The sequence below is a fragment of the Salvelinus fontinalis genome, chromosome 11 (genome assembly GCF_029448725.1).
Source record: "Salvelinus fontinalis isolate EN_2023a chromosome 11, ASM2944872v1, whole genome shotgun sequence".
In the NCBI taxonomy this organism is placed as follows: domain Eukaryota; kingdom Metazoa; phylum Chordata; class Actinopteri; order Salmoniformes; family Salmonidae; genus Salvelinus; species Salvelinus fontinalis.
In genome coordinates, this window is record NC_074675.1 from 35724285 (window position 1) to 35746644 (window position 22360).

The 22360-nt window shown below is 41.9% G+C and overlaps 1 protein-coding gene across 2 annotated transcripts in view; it reads right to left on the bottom strand.

The window, feature by feature from the left end:
• The window catches only part of shroom4 (shroom family member 4), an 84754-nt gene that overhangs the window by 20085 nt on the left and 42309 nt on the right, over positions 1–22360 (bottom strand). The window contains exon 1 of one of the 2 annotated variants that reach the window (XM_055938560.1): positions 1476–2255. The exons of the other annotated variant lie outside the window; for it this stretch is intronic. The gene's annotated coding sequence lies outside the window, so the exon portion shown is untranslated. Of the gene's footprint in view, positions 1–1475; positions 2256–22360 lie in introns of those variants that run through there. 2 annotated transcript variants of the gene reach the window in all.

Below are 22360 nucleotides of genomic sequence, written 5' to 3' on the forward strand. Positions count from 1 at the left end.
TTGAGGAGGAAGAACCCTGATGGAGGATGAATGAGGATCTGGCACAGTCGGAAGTCAGAACAATTTGGGAATATTTCTGTTTATGATTTATGGCCATTCATTAAAGTAAACGGAATAGTTCCTAAAATTGCTCCTTTTGGATTTCTCTCAGGACGATTGTGTGAGTGTGTCCATGTGTGCACTTGTCAGAATGATTGTCTGTTCCCGGGAAAATGTTCCTCTTGGTATAGTTCAGGAATTAGGGAGAGAGATTTTGGAAGTTCCCAAATGGAATAGAACAAACACTATTATCATTTATTCCAGGACTATGAATGGACCTAAGATTAGTTTTGCCCCAGGACTGTTAATGGAGCCCAGATTAGGCCTGGAATGATTGATGACTAAGAAAACCAAGCTAAAATAAAAAACAAGAAGCGAATATAGAAAGGAAAACTAAATCTGTGTCTGGAAAAACTAGCCTATACAGTATTTAGAGATATACTGTACTTAGAATCTGATCCATTGAACTACACTAGGATATACACAGAGAAAAGTTATTTAGAAGTATACTGCCGAAGACAAAAATGTGAGATATTTAATATCCAAATATCTCTAATTTTTGTCTTCGGCAGTATACTTTGAGATAATCTACTGTACTCAGACATCTTTGTGAAACATGACATGATGAAACAGAGTTATTAAAAAATATATTGAAATGGAAGAAAATAACGTGAGATATAATGTAGTTCTACTGTCCTCAGACAGAATGTGTTCCACTGACCTAGTCCTAGTGTTACATTTGTCAAGCAGCCAGATATAAAGGAACAGCTAATCGCCCTCGACATCCCAAGCCACAGTTAACCTGATTAGCCAGTTAGCGACCGGAACCAATCAGTGTCGGACACCGTCAGACATTCAGGAAATCAAATAAACTTCACAAGACCGTCCTTAGTTCTATTTATAAACATAGTCTACAGAACAGTAGCTGAATGCTTTACTCTGACTGATGGATGGATAGCAAGATAAACCACGTTACTTGGTTTATGTACAGACATTATTTATGTTACTTTGACCCATAAAACATTGTGAATGTATGACTGCGTGAAACACTGATACAGAAACAACTGATAATACTATATGTGGCAGAAGAAACTAGAACAGCTGACTGATACGGACTCCTAAACTCGAATAAAGTTGAAGAGACTAGATTGAAGGTCATTTACTCTGAGTCACAATGACACTGAGTAATGAAATGATATACACATTAAGACACACAAAAACAGAGATCAGACACACACCCAGTCACACCTTGAAGACGCCTACAAGTTCAAAGACACAAAGAGGAGTGAAGGTAGAACAGTACACACTGCACAGAAGGGAGAAGATGAATGGAAGGTAGGGGATAAAAAGAGAAAAGGAGAGGAACTAAAGGAGATGATAAGAGGAAACAAACACCCGATACTTTCTAACTGTTCCCGAGTCAGTCTATAACATACCAGAGTGGATCCACACAGAAGAGGCCCTAGTCACACCTGATCCTAGAACCGTGTCTACTGGGTCACAGTTAGGGTCAGGCCCAATGTTAGTTCAACCATAGACTGGTCTGAGAGCAGTCCTTATAAAGATGCCCAAAGATCTTCAATCCAACACAGACGACAATGGACTTAGCCCAAAGAAGTTGGTCCGGCTACTTACTACTGTATATCAAGTCTTCAACATAACATTTCCACTGCGGTGTTCAAAAGGAGGCAATAAAAACTGTTGTGATAAGAAGTTCCCTTTAAATTCTCAATCCCTCCTTAATCCAGTTCTCTAGCCTTGCTAGGTGGGTTTGGTTCTGTCTCTAGGAGTAGTCCAACAGTCCTAGCCCTATTAAGAGAGTTAGGTTCTGTTTCTAGGAGTAGTTATATCCTTCGGAGCAGCCCTATAGTCCTCTAGTAATAGAACGAGACTGTGTTCAAAGTCTTCTCTCTCTCTGTGGTCCATCTCAACTGACCTAGACTCCAAAAAACCAACCGACAAACCTCATCTACCCTCTTGTTCCCCTCTCTCCCTCCTTCTCACCGTCCCTCGCTTCAGTCACTTAGACCAAACATAGCTCTCTCTCTGCCTTTGTTTCCCCCATCCTCCCTCCCTCCCCCACTCCCATTCAATCCCTCTATCTCTCTCTAGGCAGAATACTGTGAGTGACTCGGGGGGAGAGGAAGAGAGAGAGAGAAACAGAAAGAGAGGCAGAGAGGAAGCTATGTTCGGAGCAGATAAAGACTGGGACGCTGTTAAAATAATACCCAGAGTTCCACAGTGTTATTGTTCCACACAGGGAAATACGCAGAGGTACTTCCTGTCTAGAAGAGAGAAAGAGGGGGGAGGGAGAGGGAGAAGAAGAGAGAGGAAGGGAGGGGGAGGGAGAGATGGAGAGAGAGAGAGAGAGAGAGAGAGAGAGAGAGAGAGAAAGATAGAGAAGGAGTGGGAGAGACGGGGAAGAGGGCAGGAGTGGGAGGGAGAGAAAAAGGAAGACACCAGTTTTGGAACTGCAGAAGCAACGAGAGAGAACATTTCAGAGGGGCTCAAATGGAGAGAGAGATAGAAAGGGAGAAATATAGGGGTAAAAAGAGAGAAGGAAGAGAAGAAGAGATTAGTGTTATTGTGGCATCCAGCCAGACTGGTGTTTTCTTGCCCTTTGCTGAGTAGCGATAGTACAACAGAGATGAGAAGACCTCAGCAGGGTATGTATAGGAGAGAGGGGAAAAGAGGAGTAGAGGAGGGGGAGAGAAAGAAAGGAGAGAGCAGTGGGAGAAGTAGGCAGTCTGTAGATTCAAAATTAATCCATAGAACTCCTTGTGAGGCCTCCCGAGTGGCGCAGCGATCTAAGGCATTACATTGCGGAGCTTTAGGAATCACTACAGCCCAGGGTTCGATCCCAGGCTGTGTCACTGCCAGCCATGACCGGGAGACCCATGAGGCAGCACACATTTGGGCCAGCGTCGTCCGGGTTAGGGGAGGGTTTGGCCGGCCGGGATTCCTTGTCCCATCGCGCTCTAGTGACTCCTTGTGGCGGGCCGGGCGCCTGTAAGCTGACGTCGTTCAGCAGATGTACAGTGTTTACTCCGACACATTGGTGCGGCTGGCTTCCGGATAAGGGCAAACAGTGCGACTTGGCAGGATCGTATTTTGGAGGACGCATGGCTCTCGACCTTTGCCTCTACTGGGTCTGTACAGGAGTTGCAGCAATGGGACAAGACTGTAACTACCAATTGGATACCACGAAATATGGAGATAAAGGGGATAAAGATCAAGAACTCCTCTGAAAATTCACTTTACAAACATCCAGAACAGTGGGAGAAGACAGACTCCGATCGAGAACTCGCACGCACGCACGCACGCACACACACACACAATATTAGTCCTGGGGTTGAAGAGGACCTGGGGTTGAAGAGGATTTCCAGAGGCCACCGTCGCTGCAATCTTCAAGCGTGTCTGTGTGTGTTTAGATTTCTTACATAACGTGCTTTCTTCAGAAGGCAGAGGGTTAACTATAGTCACAACCTCAACACCCCTCTGTCTCAACCCTCCTCCCCCTCTCCCTGCTCTCACCCCTTCTACCCCCTCTCACTCTCTCCCCCCTCTACCTTTGTGTTCAGACTGCAATCATCGCATATTTGTTTGCTTTATGGGTCCTCAGTATGTGTGTTTCTCTATGTACCAGACTGCAATCAGCAGTTTGTTTACTTTGTGGTCCCCCATCACACACACCAGTTAATCAGTGCAGGGAGACTAAGGTCCATTCCAGGGGGATCTATCAGGAAGGGTGAAGTCCACAGAAGGACAATACCCTGTTTGTTACTGAGACTGTGTGTGTGTGTGTGTGTGTGTGTGTGTGTGTGTGTGTGTGTGTGTGTGTGTGTGTGTGTGTGTGTGTGTGTGTGTGTGTGTGTGTGTGTGTGTACAGTTGAAGTCGGACGTTTACATACACTTAGGTTGGAGTCATTAAAACTAGTTTTTCAACCATTCCACAAATTTCTTGTTAACAAACTATAGTTTTGGCAAGTTGGCTAGGACACCTACTTTGTGCATGACACAAGTAATTTTTCCAACAATTGTTTACAGACAGATTATTTCACTTATAATTCACTATCACAATTCCAGTGGATCTGAAGTTTACATACACTAAGTTGACTGTGCCTTTAAACAGCTTGGAAAATTCCATAAAATTATGTCATGGCTTTAGAAGCTTCTGATGGGTTAATTTACATAATTTGAGTCAATTGGAGGTGTACCTGTGGATGTATTTCAAGGCCTACCTTGCTTGACATCATGGGAAAATCAAAAGAAATCAGCCAAGACCTCAGAAAAATAACAGTTGACCTCCACAAGTTTGGTTCATCCTTGGGAGCAATTTCCAAACGCCTGAAGGTACCACGTTCATCTGTACAAACAATATTACGCAAGTATAAACACCATGAGACCACGCAGCCGTCATACCGCTCAGGAAGGAGATGCATTCTGTCTCCTAGGGATGAGCGTACTTTGGTGCGAAAACTGAAAATCAATCCCAGAACAACAGCAAAGGACCTTGTGAAGATGCTGGAGGAAACAGGTACAAAAGTATCTATATCCACAGTAAAATGAGTCCTATATCGACATAACCTGACAGGTCGCTCAGCAAGGAAGAAGCCATAGCTCCAAAACCGCCATCAAAAAAGCCAGACTACGGTTTGCAACTGCACATGGGGACAAAGATTGTACTTTTTGGAGAAATAGAAATAGAAGTTTGGCCATAATGACCATCGTTATGTTTGCAGAAAGAAATGTGGACGCTTGCAAGCCGAAGAACACCATGCCAACCCTGAAGCATGGGGGTGGCAGCATCATGTTGTGGGGGGTGCTTTGCTGCAGGAGGGACTGGTGCACTACACAAAATGGCATCATGAGGGAGGAAAATGATGTGGATATATTGAAGCAACATTTCAAGACAGTCAGGATGTTAAAGCTTGGTCGCAAATGGGTCTTCCAAATGGACAATGACCACCAAGCATACTTCCCAAAGTTGTGGCAAAATGGCTTAAGGACAACAAAGTCAAGGTATTGGAGTGGCCTTCACAAAGCTCTGACCTCAATCCCATAAAAAAAATTGTGAGCAGAACTGAGTGTATGTAAACTTCTGACCCACTGGGAATGTGATGAAAGAAATAAAAGCTGAAATAAATCATTCTCTCTACTATTATTCTGACACTTCACATTCTTAAAATGAAGTGGTGATCCTAACTGACCTAAGACAGGTAAGTTTTACTAGGATTAAATGTCAGGAATTGTGTAAAACTTGTATGTAAACTTCCGACTTCAACTGTATGTATGTATGTCACCCCCCTTTCTCTCTCTCTCTCTCTCTTTATATCTCACTTACTTACTCTCAATATCTCTTTAAAAAGAAAGGAATGTAGTTGAAAATGCCAATGTGACCCCCCCCCCAAATGTGTAACCCTCTCCCTCATGGTTCCTGAGTTAATTAAGCAATTAAGATCCCATCATGTTTAGGGTCACATTAGTGAAAGCAGGTGCTTCCACACAAGTGTGGTTCCTGAGATAATTAAGCTATTAACATCCCATCATGCTTAGGGTCATATATAAAAATGCCTAGTTGCCCATTATTTTGGCTACCATGGCTAGAAGAAGAGATCTCAGTGACTTTGAAAGAGGGGCCTAAAACGAGCATAGGGGGTTTAAAGTGTGTGTGTGTGTGTGTGTGTGTGTGTGTGTGTGTGTGTGTGTGTGTGTGTGTGTGTCTCAGTCACCAGATCTCAACCCAATTGGACACTGGGAGATTCTGGAGCAGTGATTGAGACTGCGTTTTCACTACCATCATGATTGGCTTCCCCCTCTCTCCCTCCTACACCCAGGTTCTGTTATCTCAGGTCGTAAATTCATGGAGGAGACTCTCTCCTCCTGGCCATGCAGAAAGAGACACATAGAGAGAACAAAGGAACTTCTTCTACATCACAGAACTTGAGAACTGAACATGTTTTGGAGAATGTGTAAACGGTCGGTGGAGAAGCCAGCTACGACCCGGTCCGTTTTGTTTCATGTTTGTGACCTCATGAAAGACAATACAGCCACATTACCATAACTCTGTTTATACAGGAGGTTTGCGTCTAATTATTGTTTAAAATGAATGAGTAAAGATGAACCTATTTGTGAAATTATGTAATGTAATTTTAAACCGTTAATGTGTGAGAATTGTATTCCCTTTAAAGTTTAACTAAGTCATTGACCCGCCCCCATGAGCACAGACATGATCTGGTTCATTGGACAGCCCTTTTCTACTGTTACGAATAAAACCACCACCTGAAGAAATCCTCTTCAGACCATGCGTACCTCGGTTAGCTGAGGGGGCAAAGGTTTGGGTAGAGACCACAAAAACCTCAGTGTCCACTAAGGTTACAATGGTTGTTGAATTCCTAACCATACCACGTGGAGCATTGTCTACACGGATGGAAATGGTTAAACTCTGAGACTATCGATGCCGACAGAAAAAGAGCAAATCTTAGATACTAATTACTAGTCTGCAGCTAGAAATTATGTGCGATGGGATGAGAAGACCGACAACCGCCGAAACATCTATACTATAAGAACATTTCTGAATGGTACTTGAAGTATCCATTCTAACCATGAAAAACTTCAGGGAAGCAGAGAGACGCTCAGATGAACTTTCCAACAGAAGGACTGACGATTCTAACAGAGATCACGATGACACACTGGGCGTAAAAATACATTGATTGCAATTATTCCCGAATGAGTGAGAGTTCATGTGCAAAGGATTAGCATTTCAATTAATATAATTATCAACTGTGTTAGTGACTCTTTTGTAATTCCCGCCCTTCTCAGTCCACACCCACTTCCCTTTTGTTAACCAAGCCGTCATATCGGCTTAGCCCACTAGGGAACCTCCCCTATCATTTCCTTGTAACCATATGTACTGTTTGTTTGTTTATGCATTTCTGCGATTATTTAGTTAGTAAATAAATGATTAAAACAATTGGTGTATAGATGATTCATAGTAAAGGCTGGGTTCGTGCAGATAACCAACAATTTACGACGTTTGGAATGAGACTAACGTGAGGTAAAGAATAATTCATTAATTAGAAGACTAATTGATCAGATATTAAAATATCTGTATATTAGGAAAATTATAACTTTGTAATCTGAAGATTTTCCTTGGTACCCCAACTTCCTAGGTAATTAAATTTACATGATTAGTTTAATCACATAATAATAATCACAGAGAACTGATTTGATAAAATAACAGTCGTCACTTTAATGATGCCAAAGACATGACACTGTTCTGGAGGCTTGTGGAGGCCCAACATCCTATAAAGACACTTTATGTTGGTCTTTCCTGCCTGTATATCACCTTTGTCACTCCAGAGTATAAAACATACGAGTCGTCTAGCCGCTGCCTTCAGAGCACATTCCAGTGTTCCAGTGCTGGCACGGGTTCGAATCATGCCCACACCCTTCTACCATCTCTCTTCCTTACTTTCTTGTGTGCCCTCCCCATGTCTATCCAACAAACTCAAGAAAAATATATACTGAACAAAAATATAAATGCAACATGCAAAGTGTTGGTCCCATGTTTCATGAGCTGAAACAAAAAGATCCCTGAAATTATCCATACACACAAAAAGCATATTTCTCTCAAATTGGCATACATCCCTGTTAGTCAGCATTTCTCCTTTGCCAAGATAATCCAGCCACCTGACAGGTGTGGCATATCAAGACGCTGATTAAACAACATGATCATTACACAGCTGCACCTTGTGCTGCGGACAATAAAAGGCTGCTCTAAAATGTGCAGTTTTGTCACACAACACAATGCCACAGATGTCTCAAGTTTTGAGGGAGCGTGCAATTGGCATGCTGACTACAGGAATGTCCACCAGACCTGTTGCCTGAGAATGTAATGTTTATTTCTATACCATAAGCCGCGTCGAGTATGGCCTGCATACTCAGACATGTCACCAATCTTAGAAATTGTTTCATGTTGCGTTTTATATTTTTGTTCAGTGTACATTTAAAAAACATGGAGGACCTTTTACCAGCCACAGACAGTGATCACACACACACACACACACACACACACACTCAGTGGTGCGATTATGTCCATCGTGATGTCTCACATTCTCACATGCAGTTGATCTGACAAGATTCTATCCCTCTTCCCACGAGACACACACATCTTGTAGGCATGTGTAGTAGTGTATGTGTGTGTGTGTGTGGAGGTCATGTATCATTGGAATCCTTGTTTAATGGGACAGCTAATAGAAGCCATGAGGACTCAGCTGCAATAATCACTATGGCAGGCCACACGCAGAGAGGATACACACAACAAAGAGAAACGCACAGAGATGAAAAGAGACAAAACACACACACACAGCACACAAAGACACAGACAAAGGCATAGAGACGAAAAACTCACAGAGAGACACTAACAAACACAGAAACACAAATACTGAGACACACACACAAAGACGATTTCTGTCTGCTCCGGTGAACGCTGACAGGGCACATTTCAACTGTGGCAGAATCCTGCATTTAAAACACACACGCACACCCCCTGGGTCCGATTAGTGGTAGAATAAGTAATAAATAACTTTATTGTTTGTCCTCCTCTGGGAAATAGATTAAAGAAGAGAGGACATGTGTTGCGTTAGGTCTGTGTTCCAAATGGCACCCTATTGCCTTTAAAGTGCACTACTTTTGACCAGGGCCCATAGGACTCTGGACAAAAGTAGTGCACTTTATAGGGAATAGGGTGCCATTTAAGACACATTCAGAGAGAGGAAGAAAGAACGGGGGGATGAGATGGGTTGAGTTAGAGAGAGAGGAAGAGGCATTAGGAATGGCAGGAATGCCCATTGTTTTGTCAGGAGAAGGAGGAAGGTAAGGGGGTTAGGGTATTGTTTTACCTGGTCCTTGGCACAGCAGGGGAGGTCTTGCCAATAGCCTTCGGGGAGGGGGGTGCGTGTGAAATCAACTCAAATCAAAATATTTGGTTTGATGTTACTTAAAATGTTTTTGTTTTTTTTACTCGCACAATTGTCCCCATCACTTCCATTGATGGTTAGCTAGCGGTGGCTAAAATGTGTAGTATCTGTTTATAGAAAACTGAACCTTAGATTACATGTGGTTGTGTTAATGAAGGTCTCGGGTACAAAATACGATATGTAAATATTTGAAAGAACATTTGTTTATGTTACTGTAGGCTATATGGACAAATGTAAAACCACTCAAAGCACAGCATTTCAAGTGTAAAATACGTGTTATTATTGGAGTGCCTTTGTTACAACTATGAAAAAAGCATGTGCTTTGAAAAACAATAAAAGCTTATTTTTATAATGACAAAACAAATAAAAATACCAAAACGACAAGACAAACAGTCAAATAAGATTTTTTTTTTTTAAATAAATAAAAAATATCTGTAGCCTAAACATCAGTATAAGCGCCAAGCATGCTTGTGAAGTGAAAATCAGCACAAAAACAATAATGGCATTATAACGAATTTAAGTGTCGATATGACAGCAGTCAAAAATAGTCTATTATTGTCAGTAATTGGACACATTATTTATGGCCTTGCTCGTGCTTACAGTATGGCGTGGGTCTTCACGTAACAGTTGGATCTCATTTAGCTGTTATTATCTCTTGTCCTAAAAGTCACCACAAATCTTTGTCACTTTCACTTGATTGCAACACTTCCCACAAACATGTCGCTCGCAGCTGAAACAGGTGTCATGGGTTCTGTTTCGAGTGCATCTGCCCACCTTGCAGTTTTTCCTCCCCGGGAGCCGTGCGCAATTTGGAACACGTAGCAACTTTGCTGGTGCCTTGGCCCTCATATGTCTCTCACGTAGCCCTGTGTGCCAGACTCATGATGAAGTCTCTAATGCTCATGGTGTTGTTCATGCACTGCTTGAACAACACGTGTGCGTTGTTAGCAGCCAAGTCAAACATTTTGTAGAACACAGCACAAGGCCAGCATGCTGTGTGCTGTCCTCCTTTCACCTAGTACAGCCATGTCATCTGATCCGAAACATTATCTGACACTCGCTCACCGCTGCCCAATATGGATCCTTTCCCAGATATGGAAAGCCATTCAGCATGAATCAGAATTCTAATCATCAACTATATCCTAATCCATTTCTTCCCCGCCATCCGAGTCGTTTTCATTTAGATCGTGTAGCAACGCTATTGCAGCATGTGCATCCATTAGTCTTGGTCTTACCATTGTAAATTACACACGCTCTCACTTTGTAGCCTACTCCAAGGAGGCTTAGAGTCCACTAATAACACTGCTTGGATTCAGTGGACTGATACATCATTTTGAGATTATAATTAGAATAGATGAATACATTAGAATGGCCCGCCCTGTAATTCTTTCACAACTCACCCATTCTCCCCCATCACACCATACTTCATTTTTATATAATCTGTTATGTGTGTGAAATTAGTTTTGTTATAGTTTAGGTTCAGCTATAGTTATCAATATTACCGGAGCTTCATCTTATTGTTTCTAACTATTTCTAAAGCGGATTCGCAGCCGCAATTTATGGAAGATGCCAAAACTTGAGATAACAATAGATGGTGAAGTCAAGATTGGTTTCCATCTGTCGTGAAGTTTTCACTAAATCAATGCTTATGACAAATCTAGCTCCAGAACCATAGAGCCAGCTGGCTAATGTTTTGAATTTAAAAAAAGAGTTTAGAAACATTATATTATTTTGTACAATAAAAGTGATTCCAACAAGTTTGACGAGTCACAAGCTTGATTGAATCATTGCGTGCTAGGAATATGGGACCAAATACAAAACTTTTGACTTATTTAATAGACATAAGTTAATTTGTCCCAATAATTTGTCCCATAAAATTGGGGGACAATGTACAAAAAGTTTTTTTTTTTTTTAAACGGTTCACTCAATATGGTTGATAATACCCTGAAATTAAAACAGACAGTCTGCACTTTATCTCATACTCATTGTATCATTTAAAATCCAAAGTGCTGGAGTACAGAGCCAAAACATTTTTTTTTTAATCAAAATGTGTTTTGGGGTAGAAATGCCTTCTGGAACATGTGAACTTTCATGTGTCTTAATAAACGTGTATGCCATCTGTAAATACAACAACAAAAAAGACAAGCCAAGTTGGTTTAGCCACAGAAAAAAAAATACATGAACATTCCCGGTAGCCGTGATTGACTGAGGTAATGGATGGGCTGGACATGCCACGAGTTGACTTCGGATTGGTCTGCCTTGTAGCATGCTTCTGTCTATGACATGGGCTGCTCAGTATGTGTAGATAATCCTTGCTACTGCAGCTTTTTTGAAAGATATAACATTAGCCATGGAGACTGCAGAAGTGTTACTACTGCTCTCAACAACATTACTGCCCTGAATTTCGCAGGAACTATCAACAAAGATCACTGGGAAAATGTTGTGATTGACTACTTTCTGCACATGGTCAGTGTGAACTGGAGTGACTTGACACAATGGGCCAAACAAGCTGTTGTTACAAACAAAACGGAAACGACACAGTCGGATGTCTTACTTAGTGAAAGTGGTTCCAGTCTACCATGAAGCGTTTATCCATGTATACAGGTAAGAGTCTAGACACATTTTCAGAAAGTCATTTTCATTGCAAGTTAAAGTGTACTGTTAGCTAGCTAGCAAACGTTAGCTTGCTGGCTCGCTAGCTAACATTAAGTGTATGATCTGTGTAGTAATGTCAAATCAAATCAAAGTTTATTTGTCACGTGCGCCGAATACAACAGGTGTAGACCTTACAGTGAAATGCTTACTTACAGGCTCTAACCAATAGTGCAAAAAAGGTATTAGGTGAACAATAGGTAAGTAAAGAAATAAAAACAACAGTAAAAAGACAGTGAAAAATAACAGTAGCGGGGCTATATACAGTAGCGGGGCTACATACAGTTAGTCGGGCTGACTGAGGTAGTATGTAGATGTAGATATGCTTAAAGTGACTATGCATATATGATGAACGGAGTAGTAGTAGCGTAAAAGAGGGGTTGGCGGGTGGTGGGTGGCGGGACACAATGCAGATAGCCCGGTTAGCCAATGTGCGGGAGCACTGGTTGGTCGGCCCAATTGAGGTAGTATGTACATGAATGTATAGTTAAAGTGACTATGCATATATGATAAACAGAGTAGTAGCAGCGTAAAAGAGGGGTGGGGGGGCACACAATGCAAATCGTCCAGGTAGCCATTTGATTACCTTTTCAGGAGTCTTATGGCTTGGGGGTAAAAACAGTTGAGAAGCCTTTTTGTCCTAGACTTTGCACTCCGGTACCGCTTGCCATGCGGTAGTAGAGAGAACAGTCTATGACTGGGGTGGCTGGGGTCTTTGACAATTTTTAGGGCCTTCCTCTGACACCGTCAGGTGTAGAGGTCTTGGATGGGCCGTACGCAGTACCCTCTGTAGAGCCTTGTTGTCGGAGGCCGAGCAATTGCCATAACAGGCAGTGATGCTCTCAATGTTGCAGCTGTATAACCTTTTGAGGATCTCAGGACCCATGCCAAATCTTTTTAATTTCCTGAGGGAGAATAGGCTTTGTCGTGCCCTCTTTACGACTCTCTAGGTGTGTTTGGACCATTCTAGTTTGTTGGTGATGTGGACACCAAGGAACTTGAAGCTCTCAACCTGCTCCACTACAGCCCCGTCGATGAGAATCGGGGCGTGCTCGGTCCTCCTTTTCCTGTAGTCCACAATCATCTCCTTAGTCATTCGTATCTCAGAAACCATTTGCATTGCTAGTTATAGCCTAATGTTAGCTAGCTAGCTAACATTGAACCTAGTTGGTTAGCTTTAGCTACCTGCAGATTCATACTACAGCATGCATGGTGGCTAGCTATGACAATCCGTTTGTACTGTATGGGTTAGTATTATGGTTCATTGTTTAGCAAGCCAGATACATGTCTAAACAAAAGACTCCACTTCGCCAGATGATTGTATGAGGTGATAAACACCATCAAGGTGTTTATGGTCATCAATTGCATTTCATGAACATGTGAACATGTCTAGACAATAGTGACCCATCCACTTAGCTTGATATGGCTGGGGGGTGAATATAGCATTTATTATTTCACATGACCCGTCAATTTAGACAACTGTGTCTGGGGAGGCATCAGCTAATTATAAAATATTTTGATCGGGACACTTTCTAATTTTTGATATTGCTACTATGCAAGTAACCATTTCACTGTACTGTTTACACCTTCTGTATCCTGTACATGTGATGAATACATTTTGATTGTATTTGATATAGTGTGTGTTTACCAGAGACGGTAACGTGCGGAACAACATGACCTGCACCAAAGTCATATTAGGATATACAGTACAGTGCATTTGTTAAGAATTCAGACCCCTAAACTTTTTCCTTATTATAGGCTTCTACTTTCACCACTTGTAGCCTTGAAATCTTTGGTTGTTTACTGCACTACCTTAATCACTCTATTTAGCGCATGACCTCACTGGCCTCACATCAGAACCCTTAAAGATATGGATGGGGCTTACGCTTAAGAGGGTGTCAACGATGCTGAATATGTGTAGACAAAGAAGAGCTCTCCAGTAGGTGTATCAAAACAGCGGCCATTTTCTTAAAAGTGGGGTTACAAGTTGATCAACTTTCAAAGCAGAATTCATTTCCCATTGTTCCTCAGTGTATGATATACCATTTTGTAGCTCTGTGTCTCTGCTTTTATGCAATGTAATAAACACCATTTCAAATTTTGCTACATAAGACCAAATCGAGGTGGTCGGTCACGTTTGTCAAAAAAAAAGAAAAAAAAGTGCTGGTCTAATGATGGTCAAGCTGGTCTGACCAGCATGGTCTAGCAGGTTATGCTGGTTGACCAGCATGTTCTAGCTGGCCAAGCTGGTCTGACCAAGCCCATCATTTTTATATTTCCCAGCATGCTCTATTGTAGTTGATTCTTAAGAACTGTTTGTTTCAATATTTGTTTTGTTTGTTGTGGTTTTACATGTACATTGATTGATTAATTAATATAATGCTAGTCAGAGATAGATAAATACAAATTCTAAACTAGTATAATCTGTTAGTTGGACTTCTTGCACCCGTTACTGAATTTGTTTTTTCCAGTGTAAAGTTCCAGTTGTTGGATATCCCCACTCTGGCTGGATTCCAATAGGAATTTAGCAAGCCATTCTAATGTGACTTGATGCTGGTTTAGCTAGTAACCAGTGTCCCAAACACAGCAAAGGTTGGTCACCAGCAAAAACACAGTGAAGCAGGGGGTTGGCGGGCGCAAGGGTGTGTTGGTGACTTTTTAGAGTCTTCCGGCTTTGCCAATGGTCACTAGCTGTAAATACATTGTTTTGTCTTCACATGGTCCCATGGTAGTGTGTTTGTGTGGTCAGTTTCTCACAGTGAGCAGCAGTGGAGGGACATTCTTTACCCATCACATCACTTCCTGTAACTCCCAATGTTTCCCTTCCTGACTTCCTGTTACTTAGACAGACCTACTGTAGGAGGACACACGCACACCCATTCACCCACACGGTATCTGCTGCAATGTCCAAAACATGACCCCTACTGCCCACCTTATGATAAAAGGACCACAGAGAGATGATCCCTGCACAGAACCATACCAAAGCAAGAGGTTCCCTGCACTAATCCAACCCAGAGTCGTTAGATTTGAATTGTCTGATTGGAATTAACTTATGGGTGATAGGATGAAGCCTGAAAGTATAAGATTCCAAAACTAGTACAACAGACATGTTTTCTCTTTGACACACAAACAGACGCACACAAACACACACACACACACACACACACACACACACACACACAACAATATGTATTACAGCTGGCCGGTACAAAGGCTTTGTCATAACAGGAAGAAGAATCCATCTGCATCCCAAACGACACCCTACACAGTACACAGTGCACCACTTTTCACTAGAATCAGTTAAAAGCAGTGCCTTAATAGGGTTCCATTTGGGATGCATCCTAAAGAGGTATTTCAAGGTCAGAATAACCTGAAAACATCCACATTCATTGCCTTTGCGCTTGCACACATACACACTGGAATTTAATCCGGGATTCATCCAACGGCATTGAGGAGTATACCACAACAGTCACCGGCTTCATCAATAAGTGCATCGACAACATCGTCCCCACAGTGACCATACATACATTTCCCAACCAGAAGCCATGGATTACAGGCAACATCCGCACCGAGCTAAAGGCTAGAGCTGCCGTTTCAAGGAGCAGGACACTAATCAAAAAATCCCGCTATGCCCTCAGACGAACCATCAAAAATGGCAAAGTGACAATACAGGACTGAGATTGAATCCTACCACACCGGCTCTGACACTCGTCGGATGTGTCAGGGTTGAAAAATATTCTGGACTACAAAGGGAAACCCAGCCGCAAGCTACCCAGTGACGCAAGCCTACCAGACAAGCTAAATGCCTTATATGTTCGCTTCGAGGCAAGCAACACTGAAGCATGCATGAGAGCATCAGCTGTTGTGATCACGCTCTTCGTAGCCGATGTGAGCAAGACCTTTTAAACAGGTCAACATTCACAAAGCCACGGGGCCAGACGAATTACCAGGATGTGTACTCAGAGCATGCACGGGCCAAATGGAAAGTGTCTTCACAGATATTTTCAACCTCTCCCTGACAGAGTCTGTAATACCTACATGTTTCAAGCAGACCACTATAATCCCTGTGACCAAGAAAGCGAAGGTAACCTGCCAAATTTACTACCGCCACATAGCACTCAAGCTGGTAGCAATGACGTGCTTTGAAAGGCTGGTCATGGCTCACATCAACACCATCTTCATCCTGGACACCCTAGACCAGGCCTGGGCAAAGGCCGGCCCGGGAGCATATGCGGCCCGCGACCTGATTCAATACGGCCCGCGGAATCATGCTCAGATCAAAGAATTTGCAATAGTAAAGTTTTTTATTTGTTATTCAAATTAAAATGCCCAATGAATACTCGCCTTTGTGTAATGATTTAACTCCCACCGCTTGTGGGAGATCTACTTTGAAGACACGTATAAATAACAACTGAACGAGGACAGACAGTGACTGACGGACTGACACACACGTCAGTTACAAAAAGTAGCTAACAAGAAATTGCACAAAAATTAGTTTTTCAAATATTTAAAAGAAATGGAAAGTCGACACTGAATGTAGGGTGTTCCAGCAAGAGTAGACATCGAAATATCTATTTATTGAGGTATCATGGAAAGCTGTGTGCTTTGTGTGCAAAGAGAACATTGCTGTCTTGAAAGACTACAACTTGTCCCGACACCTCCAGACGGAGCATGCAGAGAAATATAGGAATTGGTCTTCTGAGCAGAGGGCAAGTGCCTTGGAAGAGTTGGTTTCTCAGTTGCAAAAGCAGCAAGGACTTTTCACAAAACTGCATTCAGCAAACGACAGAATTGCGAGAGCTAGTTATGTACTGTCCAACAAAATTGCTAAACATAGCAAGCCATTCGCTGAGGGTGAATTCATTAAAGAATGTTTAATTGAGTCCGCAGCAATACTTTGCCCCGACAAGAAATAGCTGTTTGAAAATGTTTCCCTGTCAAGACGAACAGTGACAGAGAGAGAATATGGAACAACAGTTGAAAGACAAGGTAAAGGATTTCACCCATTTCTCCTTGGCCCTGGATGAGAGCAGTGATGCATGTGACATGACGCAGTTGTTGATATTCTTACAAAGCATAACACCAGACTTTGAAATTACAGAGGAGCCTGCTTCAGTGTAGTCAATGAAGAGCACAACAACAGGGAAAGATTTATTGGAGGAGGTTAGTGTGTGGCAAAGCCTGGACTGAGTTTTGAAAAGTTATCCAGTGTGCCTGATGGTGCCCAAACTTGACAGGAAAAAATGTTGGCCTTATGAAAAGGATACAATATCAAGTAGCTGAGCTGAGCCCAGATCAGAAAATTGTTTTCCTGCATTGCACTAGTAATCAGGAGGTGCTCTGTAAATGTGTTCTGAAAACGAGCCGTGTTGTGGATACAGTCACACTAAAGTGGTAATCTTCATAAGAGCAAAATCACTGTTGGAAGAGTCAGAGTTGGGTCATGCAGATCTCCCCTACCACACTAAAGTGAGATGGCATAATTTGGGGGAGGTGCTTAAAAGGGTGTGGGACCTGAAGTTGGAGATTGCTGAGTTTTTGCAAATATGTGGATTTCCCTCAACTGCAAGATAAAGAATGTTTGGCTGATTTTGCTTTCACCGTGGACGTCATGGCCCTCATGAATTAAATGAATTCCAAACTACAAGGGAAGGGCCTTTTTGCACATCAGAAGTACAGCCTTGACAAAGCCTTCAAGGGAAAATTACTCCTCCTGACCCGCCAAGTAGAAGCCAACAATCTCACCCACCTTCCGTCACTACTAGTCTGTTCAATATCAGATGACCAGCGGGAGAAGTATACATCGCTGCTGCGTGCGCTGAACGGTGCGTTTTCTCGTCATTTTGAGGATTTCAAAGTGTTGGAAAATAACATGCTGTTGGTTTCCATTGCTTTCACCTTCAATGTGGATAACGCTCTCACTGACCTGCAACTTCAGCTTATCGATCTTCAGTCTGATGCAGTGGTTGGATAACTATTCGAAACTATTCCTGTTTGGGTCAACCTATGTATGTGAACAGACATTTCCAGTGATGAAATATAACAAGTCAAGGCACAGATTATCTCTTACTGACCTATCAGCAACCCTGCACATAACGACATCAGAACCTATACCTGACCTCACTGCTCTAGTCAATGCCCAGAGACTTCACTCCTCACACTTTTCCCTCCATGTAGTTCATTGCATGTTTATTAATGAAAATACCTACCAAAAGATTAAGATGGATGTGGTTTATTTCTGTGCATGTTAAATAAGTAGCATATCTGTACGTGATTTATAGTAGATACAATACCGTTCAAAAGTTTGGGGTCACTTAGAAATGTCCTTGTTTTTCATGAAAACATACATGAAATGAGTTGCAAAATGAATCGGAAATATAGTCAAGACATTGACAAGATTATAAATAATGATTTTTAATTGAATAATAATTGCATCCTTCAAATGTTGCTTTTGTCAAAGAATCATTAATTTGAAGCAATTATCAGCCTTGCAGACCTTTGGTATTCTAGTTGCAAATGAATTGAGGTAATCTGGAGAGATTTCACCCCATGCTTCCTGAAGCACCTCCCACACCTCCCACTTCCCTGGCTTGATGGGCACTTCTTATGTTCCATACGGTCAAGCTGCTCCAACAACAGCTCAATAGGGTTGAGATCCGGTTACTGTGCTGTCCACTCCAGCTGACTGCTTATTCCCTAAATAGTTATTGCATAGTTTGGAGCTATGCTTTGGGTCAATGTTCTGTTGTAGGAGGAAATTGGCTCCAATTAAGCGCCGTCCACAGGACATGGTATGGAATGACAAAATGGAGTGATAGCCTTCCTTCTTCAAGATTCCTTTTACCCAGAACAAATCTCCCACTTTACCACCACCAAAGCATCACATTGCCTCCACCATGCATGATAGATGGCATCAAGCACCTTTTCATTTTTTTCTGCGTCTCACGAATGTTCTTCTTTGTGATCCGAACACCTCAAACTTAGATTCGTCTGTCCATAACACTTTTCCCAATCTCCCTCTGTCCAGTCTCTGTGTTATTTTGCCCATCTTAATCTTTTATTGGCCAGTCTGAGATATGGCTTTTTCTTTGCAACTCTGCCTAGTAGGCCAGCATCCCGGTGATGCCTCTTCACTGTTGACGTTGAGACTGGTGTTTTGCGAGTACTATTTAATGAAGCTGCCAGTTGAGGACTTATGAGGCATCTGTTTCTCTAACTAGACATTCTAATGTACTTGTCCTCTTGCTCAGTTGTGCACCGGGGTCTCCCACTTTCTATTCCACTTTCTATTCTGGTTAGAGCCTGTTTGCACTGTTCTGTGAAGGGAGTAGTGCACTGCGTCTTCAGTTTCTTGGCAATGTCTAGCATGGAATAGCCTTCATTTCTCAGAACAAGAATAGACTGACGAGTTTCAGAAGAAAGCTTTGTTTCTCGCCATTTTGAGCCTGTAATCGAACCCACAAATGCTGATGCTCCAGATACCCAACTAGTCTAAAGAAGGCCATTTTTTTTGCTTCTATAAATCAGCACAACAGTTTTCAGCTGTGCTAACATAATTGCAAAAGGGTTTTTGAATGATCAATTAGCCTTTTAAAATGATAAACTTGGATTAGCTAACACAACGTGCCATTGGAACACAGGAGGGATGGTTGCTGATAATGGGCCTCTGTACGCCTACGTAGATATTTCATTAAAAAATGAGCCGTTTCCAGCTACAATAGTAATTTACAACATTAACAATGTCTACACGGTATTTCTGATCAATTTGATGTTATTTTCAATGGAATGCCTTTCTTTCAAAAACAAAGACATTTCTAAGTGACCCCAAACTTTTGAACGGTAGTGTATATTAACACTTAGATGTCTTTGTCTGTCATCTCACTGTTGAAACAACTTGATCTGTCTGACGAATAGTTTGAGAGAAAGTCTCTGGTTGTGTAAGTCTCTGGTTGTCCACCAGAGGTCACAATTTCCTTTGTAGTTGAAGTAGTAGGCTTTCTTTATCGCGTGTTCGTTTGACTGGAACCTACAGATGTACACACGCGGTGTTGAGAGGGAAATGTTATTCTTTTCTCATCTTCAGTCGAGTTTCCTAGACTACGTTTCATGCAGAGCTGCAGAAGGGACATGTATTAGTCTAGTCTTCTTCTCTGTTGATTTTCAGAGGGTCTTACCATTCCGTAACATTCAGCTCAAACTGTCAGTCACGCTGGTCTGTATTTAAATTGCAACCATTTCAACGTGTAGCCACCGCTCCACGCTTTCTGGTCAGGTACAGTCTAACCATTTGTGACGTCCGGCTCAACACTGTCCGCCTGCTTGGTCTCAATGGTTGATTATTTAGGGTTCAGCTCCCGACCATTTTACACGCCAGTAGCAGCCATGCAATGTACTGGTTTGTATTGAAATTGCATTAGCAGTCCATTTTATGCACTCGCCTTGGGCCTTGGAGGGCAGTTTCATCACGTTGCCTCAGTGTCTGTGTTCATGTGGCATGGTTACTGACTTGGTAAATGTTTATAAAAAATAAAAATAATTTAGAAGGCTAAAATCACATTTCATCTTCACATAAATCGTTTCATATTTAATCATATAAGTTCTACAATTTTTATATGTAAATCTGATAACTGGGACGTATACATTTGTAGAGTTACAGTTATTTAGTTATACCATCCTTAAAAACCTCTTAAGGATCCACCGTTTTTTTTCCATTTTCACCTCAAATGACATACCCAAATCTAACTGCCTATAGCTCAGGACTTGAAGCAAGGATATGTATATTCGTGATACCATTTGAAAGGAAACACTGAAGTGGAAATGTGAAATGAATGTAGGAGAATATAAAACATTAGATCTGGTAAAAGATAATACAAAGAATTAAAATCATGCATCTTTTGTACCATCATCTTTGAAATGCAAGAGAAAGGCAATGCTAAATTATTCTAGCCCAGGCGCAATTTAGACTTTGGCCACTAGATAACAGCAGTGTATGTGCAAAGTTTTAGACTGAACCAATGAACTACTGCATGTCTATTCAAAATGTTGTATCAAGTCTGTCGAAATGTGCCTAATTGGTTTATTCATACATTTAAGTTCATAATTGTGCACTCTCCTCAAACAATATCATGGTATTCTTAATTGGACAGTGCAGTTAGATTAACAAGAATTTAAGCTTTCTTGCCCATATCAGATATGTCCTGGGATTTTTTTGGTTTGTTTCTTACAACCTCATGCTAATCACATTAGCTCAACCGTCCCGAGGACGGGACACCGATTCTGTAGAGGTTGTAATGATATCACAAAACAAACTTTTAACAGGATTTATTATTTGGATCCCCACCAACCATTCCATTTGAAAACTAATGTTCCAATGCCCAATCTTTTGATGATTGAAGTTTTGGCAAGATTCTCTCTCTACACACAAAGGATTTTTCGCAGTGCATGAGAGAAAGTTTACGACCGGTCGTTAAAGTCACAGAACCGGCCCCACTCCCCCTCTTCCTCTCTGGTGGGAGAGAGGGTGGGCTCTCTTCGATCCTCACCCAGGAGCAAGAGTCATGACAGTCCCTCTAGTGGTTTCAGTCTTGTAATTATCCTGCAAGTTGCACACAACCACAAGAATGGCCAGGGGAGGTCCTGGTTGGTGATCGTCATTGCGGTCCCATCGTCTGGTCGTCCAGGCTGGTAGATCTGGGCAAAACAATTATATTTTGTCCCAAATGAACAGAGTTGTGGCACTAACTGATGGTTGTATGGGGAACTTGTTTATGGCTCTATCACTTCTTAAGTGTGAAAGAAAATGAAATGAAGCTTCCGGGTTGGAGGCGCGCTGTGTTAAGAAGCAGTGCGGCTTGGTTGGGTTGTGTTTCGGAGGACACATGGCTTTCGACCTTCGTCTCTCCCGAGCCCTTACGGGAGTTGTAGCGATGAGACAAGATAGTAATTACTAGCAATTGGATACCACGAAAATTGGGGAGAAAAGGGGGTAAAACATTTTTTTTTTAATGAAACGAACAGGAATAAAGGCATAAACAAAAGACATACAAAATATAGTTATCAAACATTAATCATCTAAATGGGACTGTATTCCATATACGTCCACGGTCTTGCCAGAATGACCCTATCATGGCATTGTGTCCAATGTCATATCTAGAATGTTCCAAATTCGCGGTGGGTTGCTTAAGACACTATCCTAAGTTGATAACTACATGATAAGTCTACAGCTGCAAGGCACCAGCTTCAGACAGTCTACAATAATGACATATGGACAACTGTGGAGAAACTGGTGAGTACTGTAGCTGTAGAGTCAAAGGCCTAAGGGTAACTTTATTACCTAAGGGTAACTTTGTTCAACTTTACTAAGGATGGTATTTTGCTCGGACTCTTAAGTGATCCTAGCATAAATCCTCATAAAAAAAATTGTTGTACGTGTGTGTTTAGGCTTACATAAGCACACATGTCAAGGGAAAGAAAACCAAGTATCCTGGTAGGTTGCAACCTGTTCCGAATGAGTCGGACTTCATCAGATCATTTTCATGTCAATGCCTAGAGGTCAGTAAGAATTGATGTCAATCTCAAGACATATGTTAAGGGGATCTGTAGTAGTTTTACTAGAAGTCACCGTGTCTCACACCATTGTAGTGGCGATAGGTATGAAGGAGTCTATTTCATAGCTATGTTATCTACGG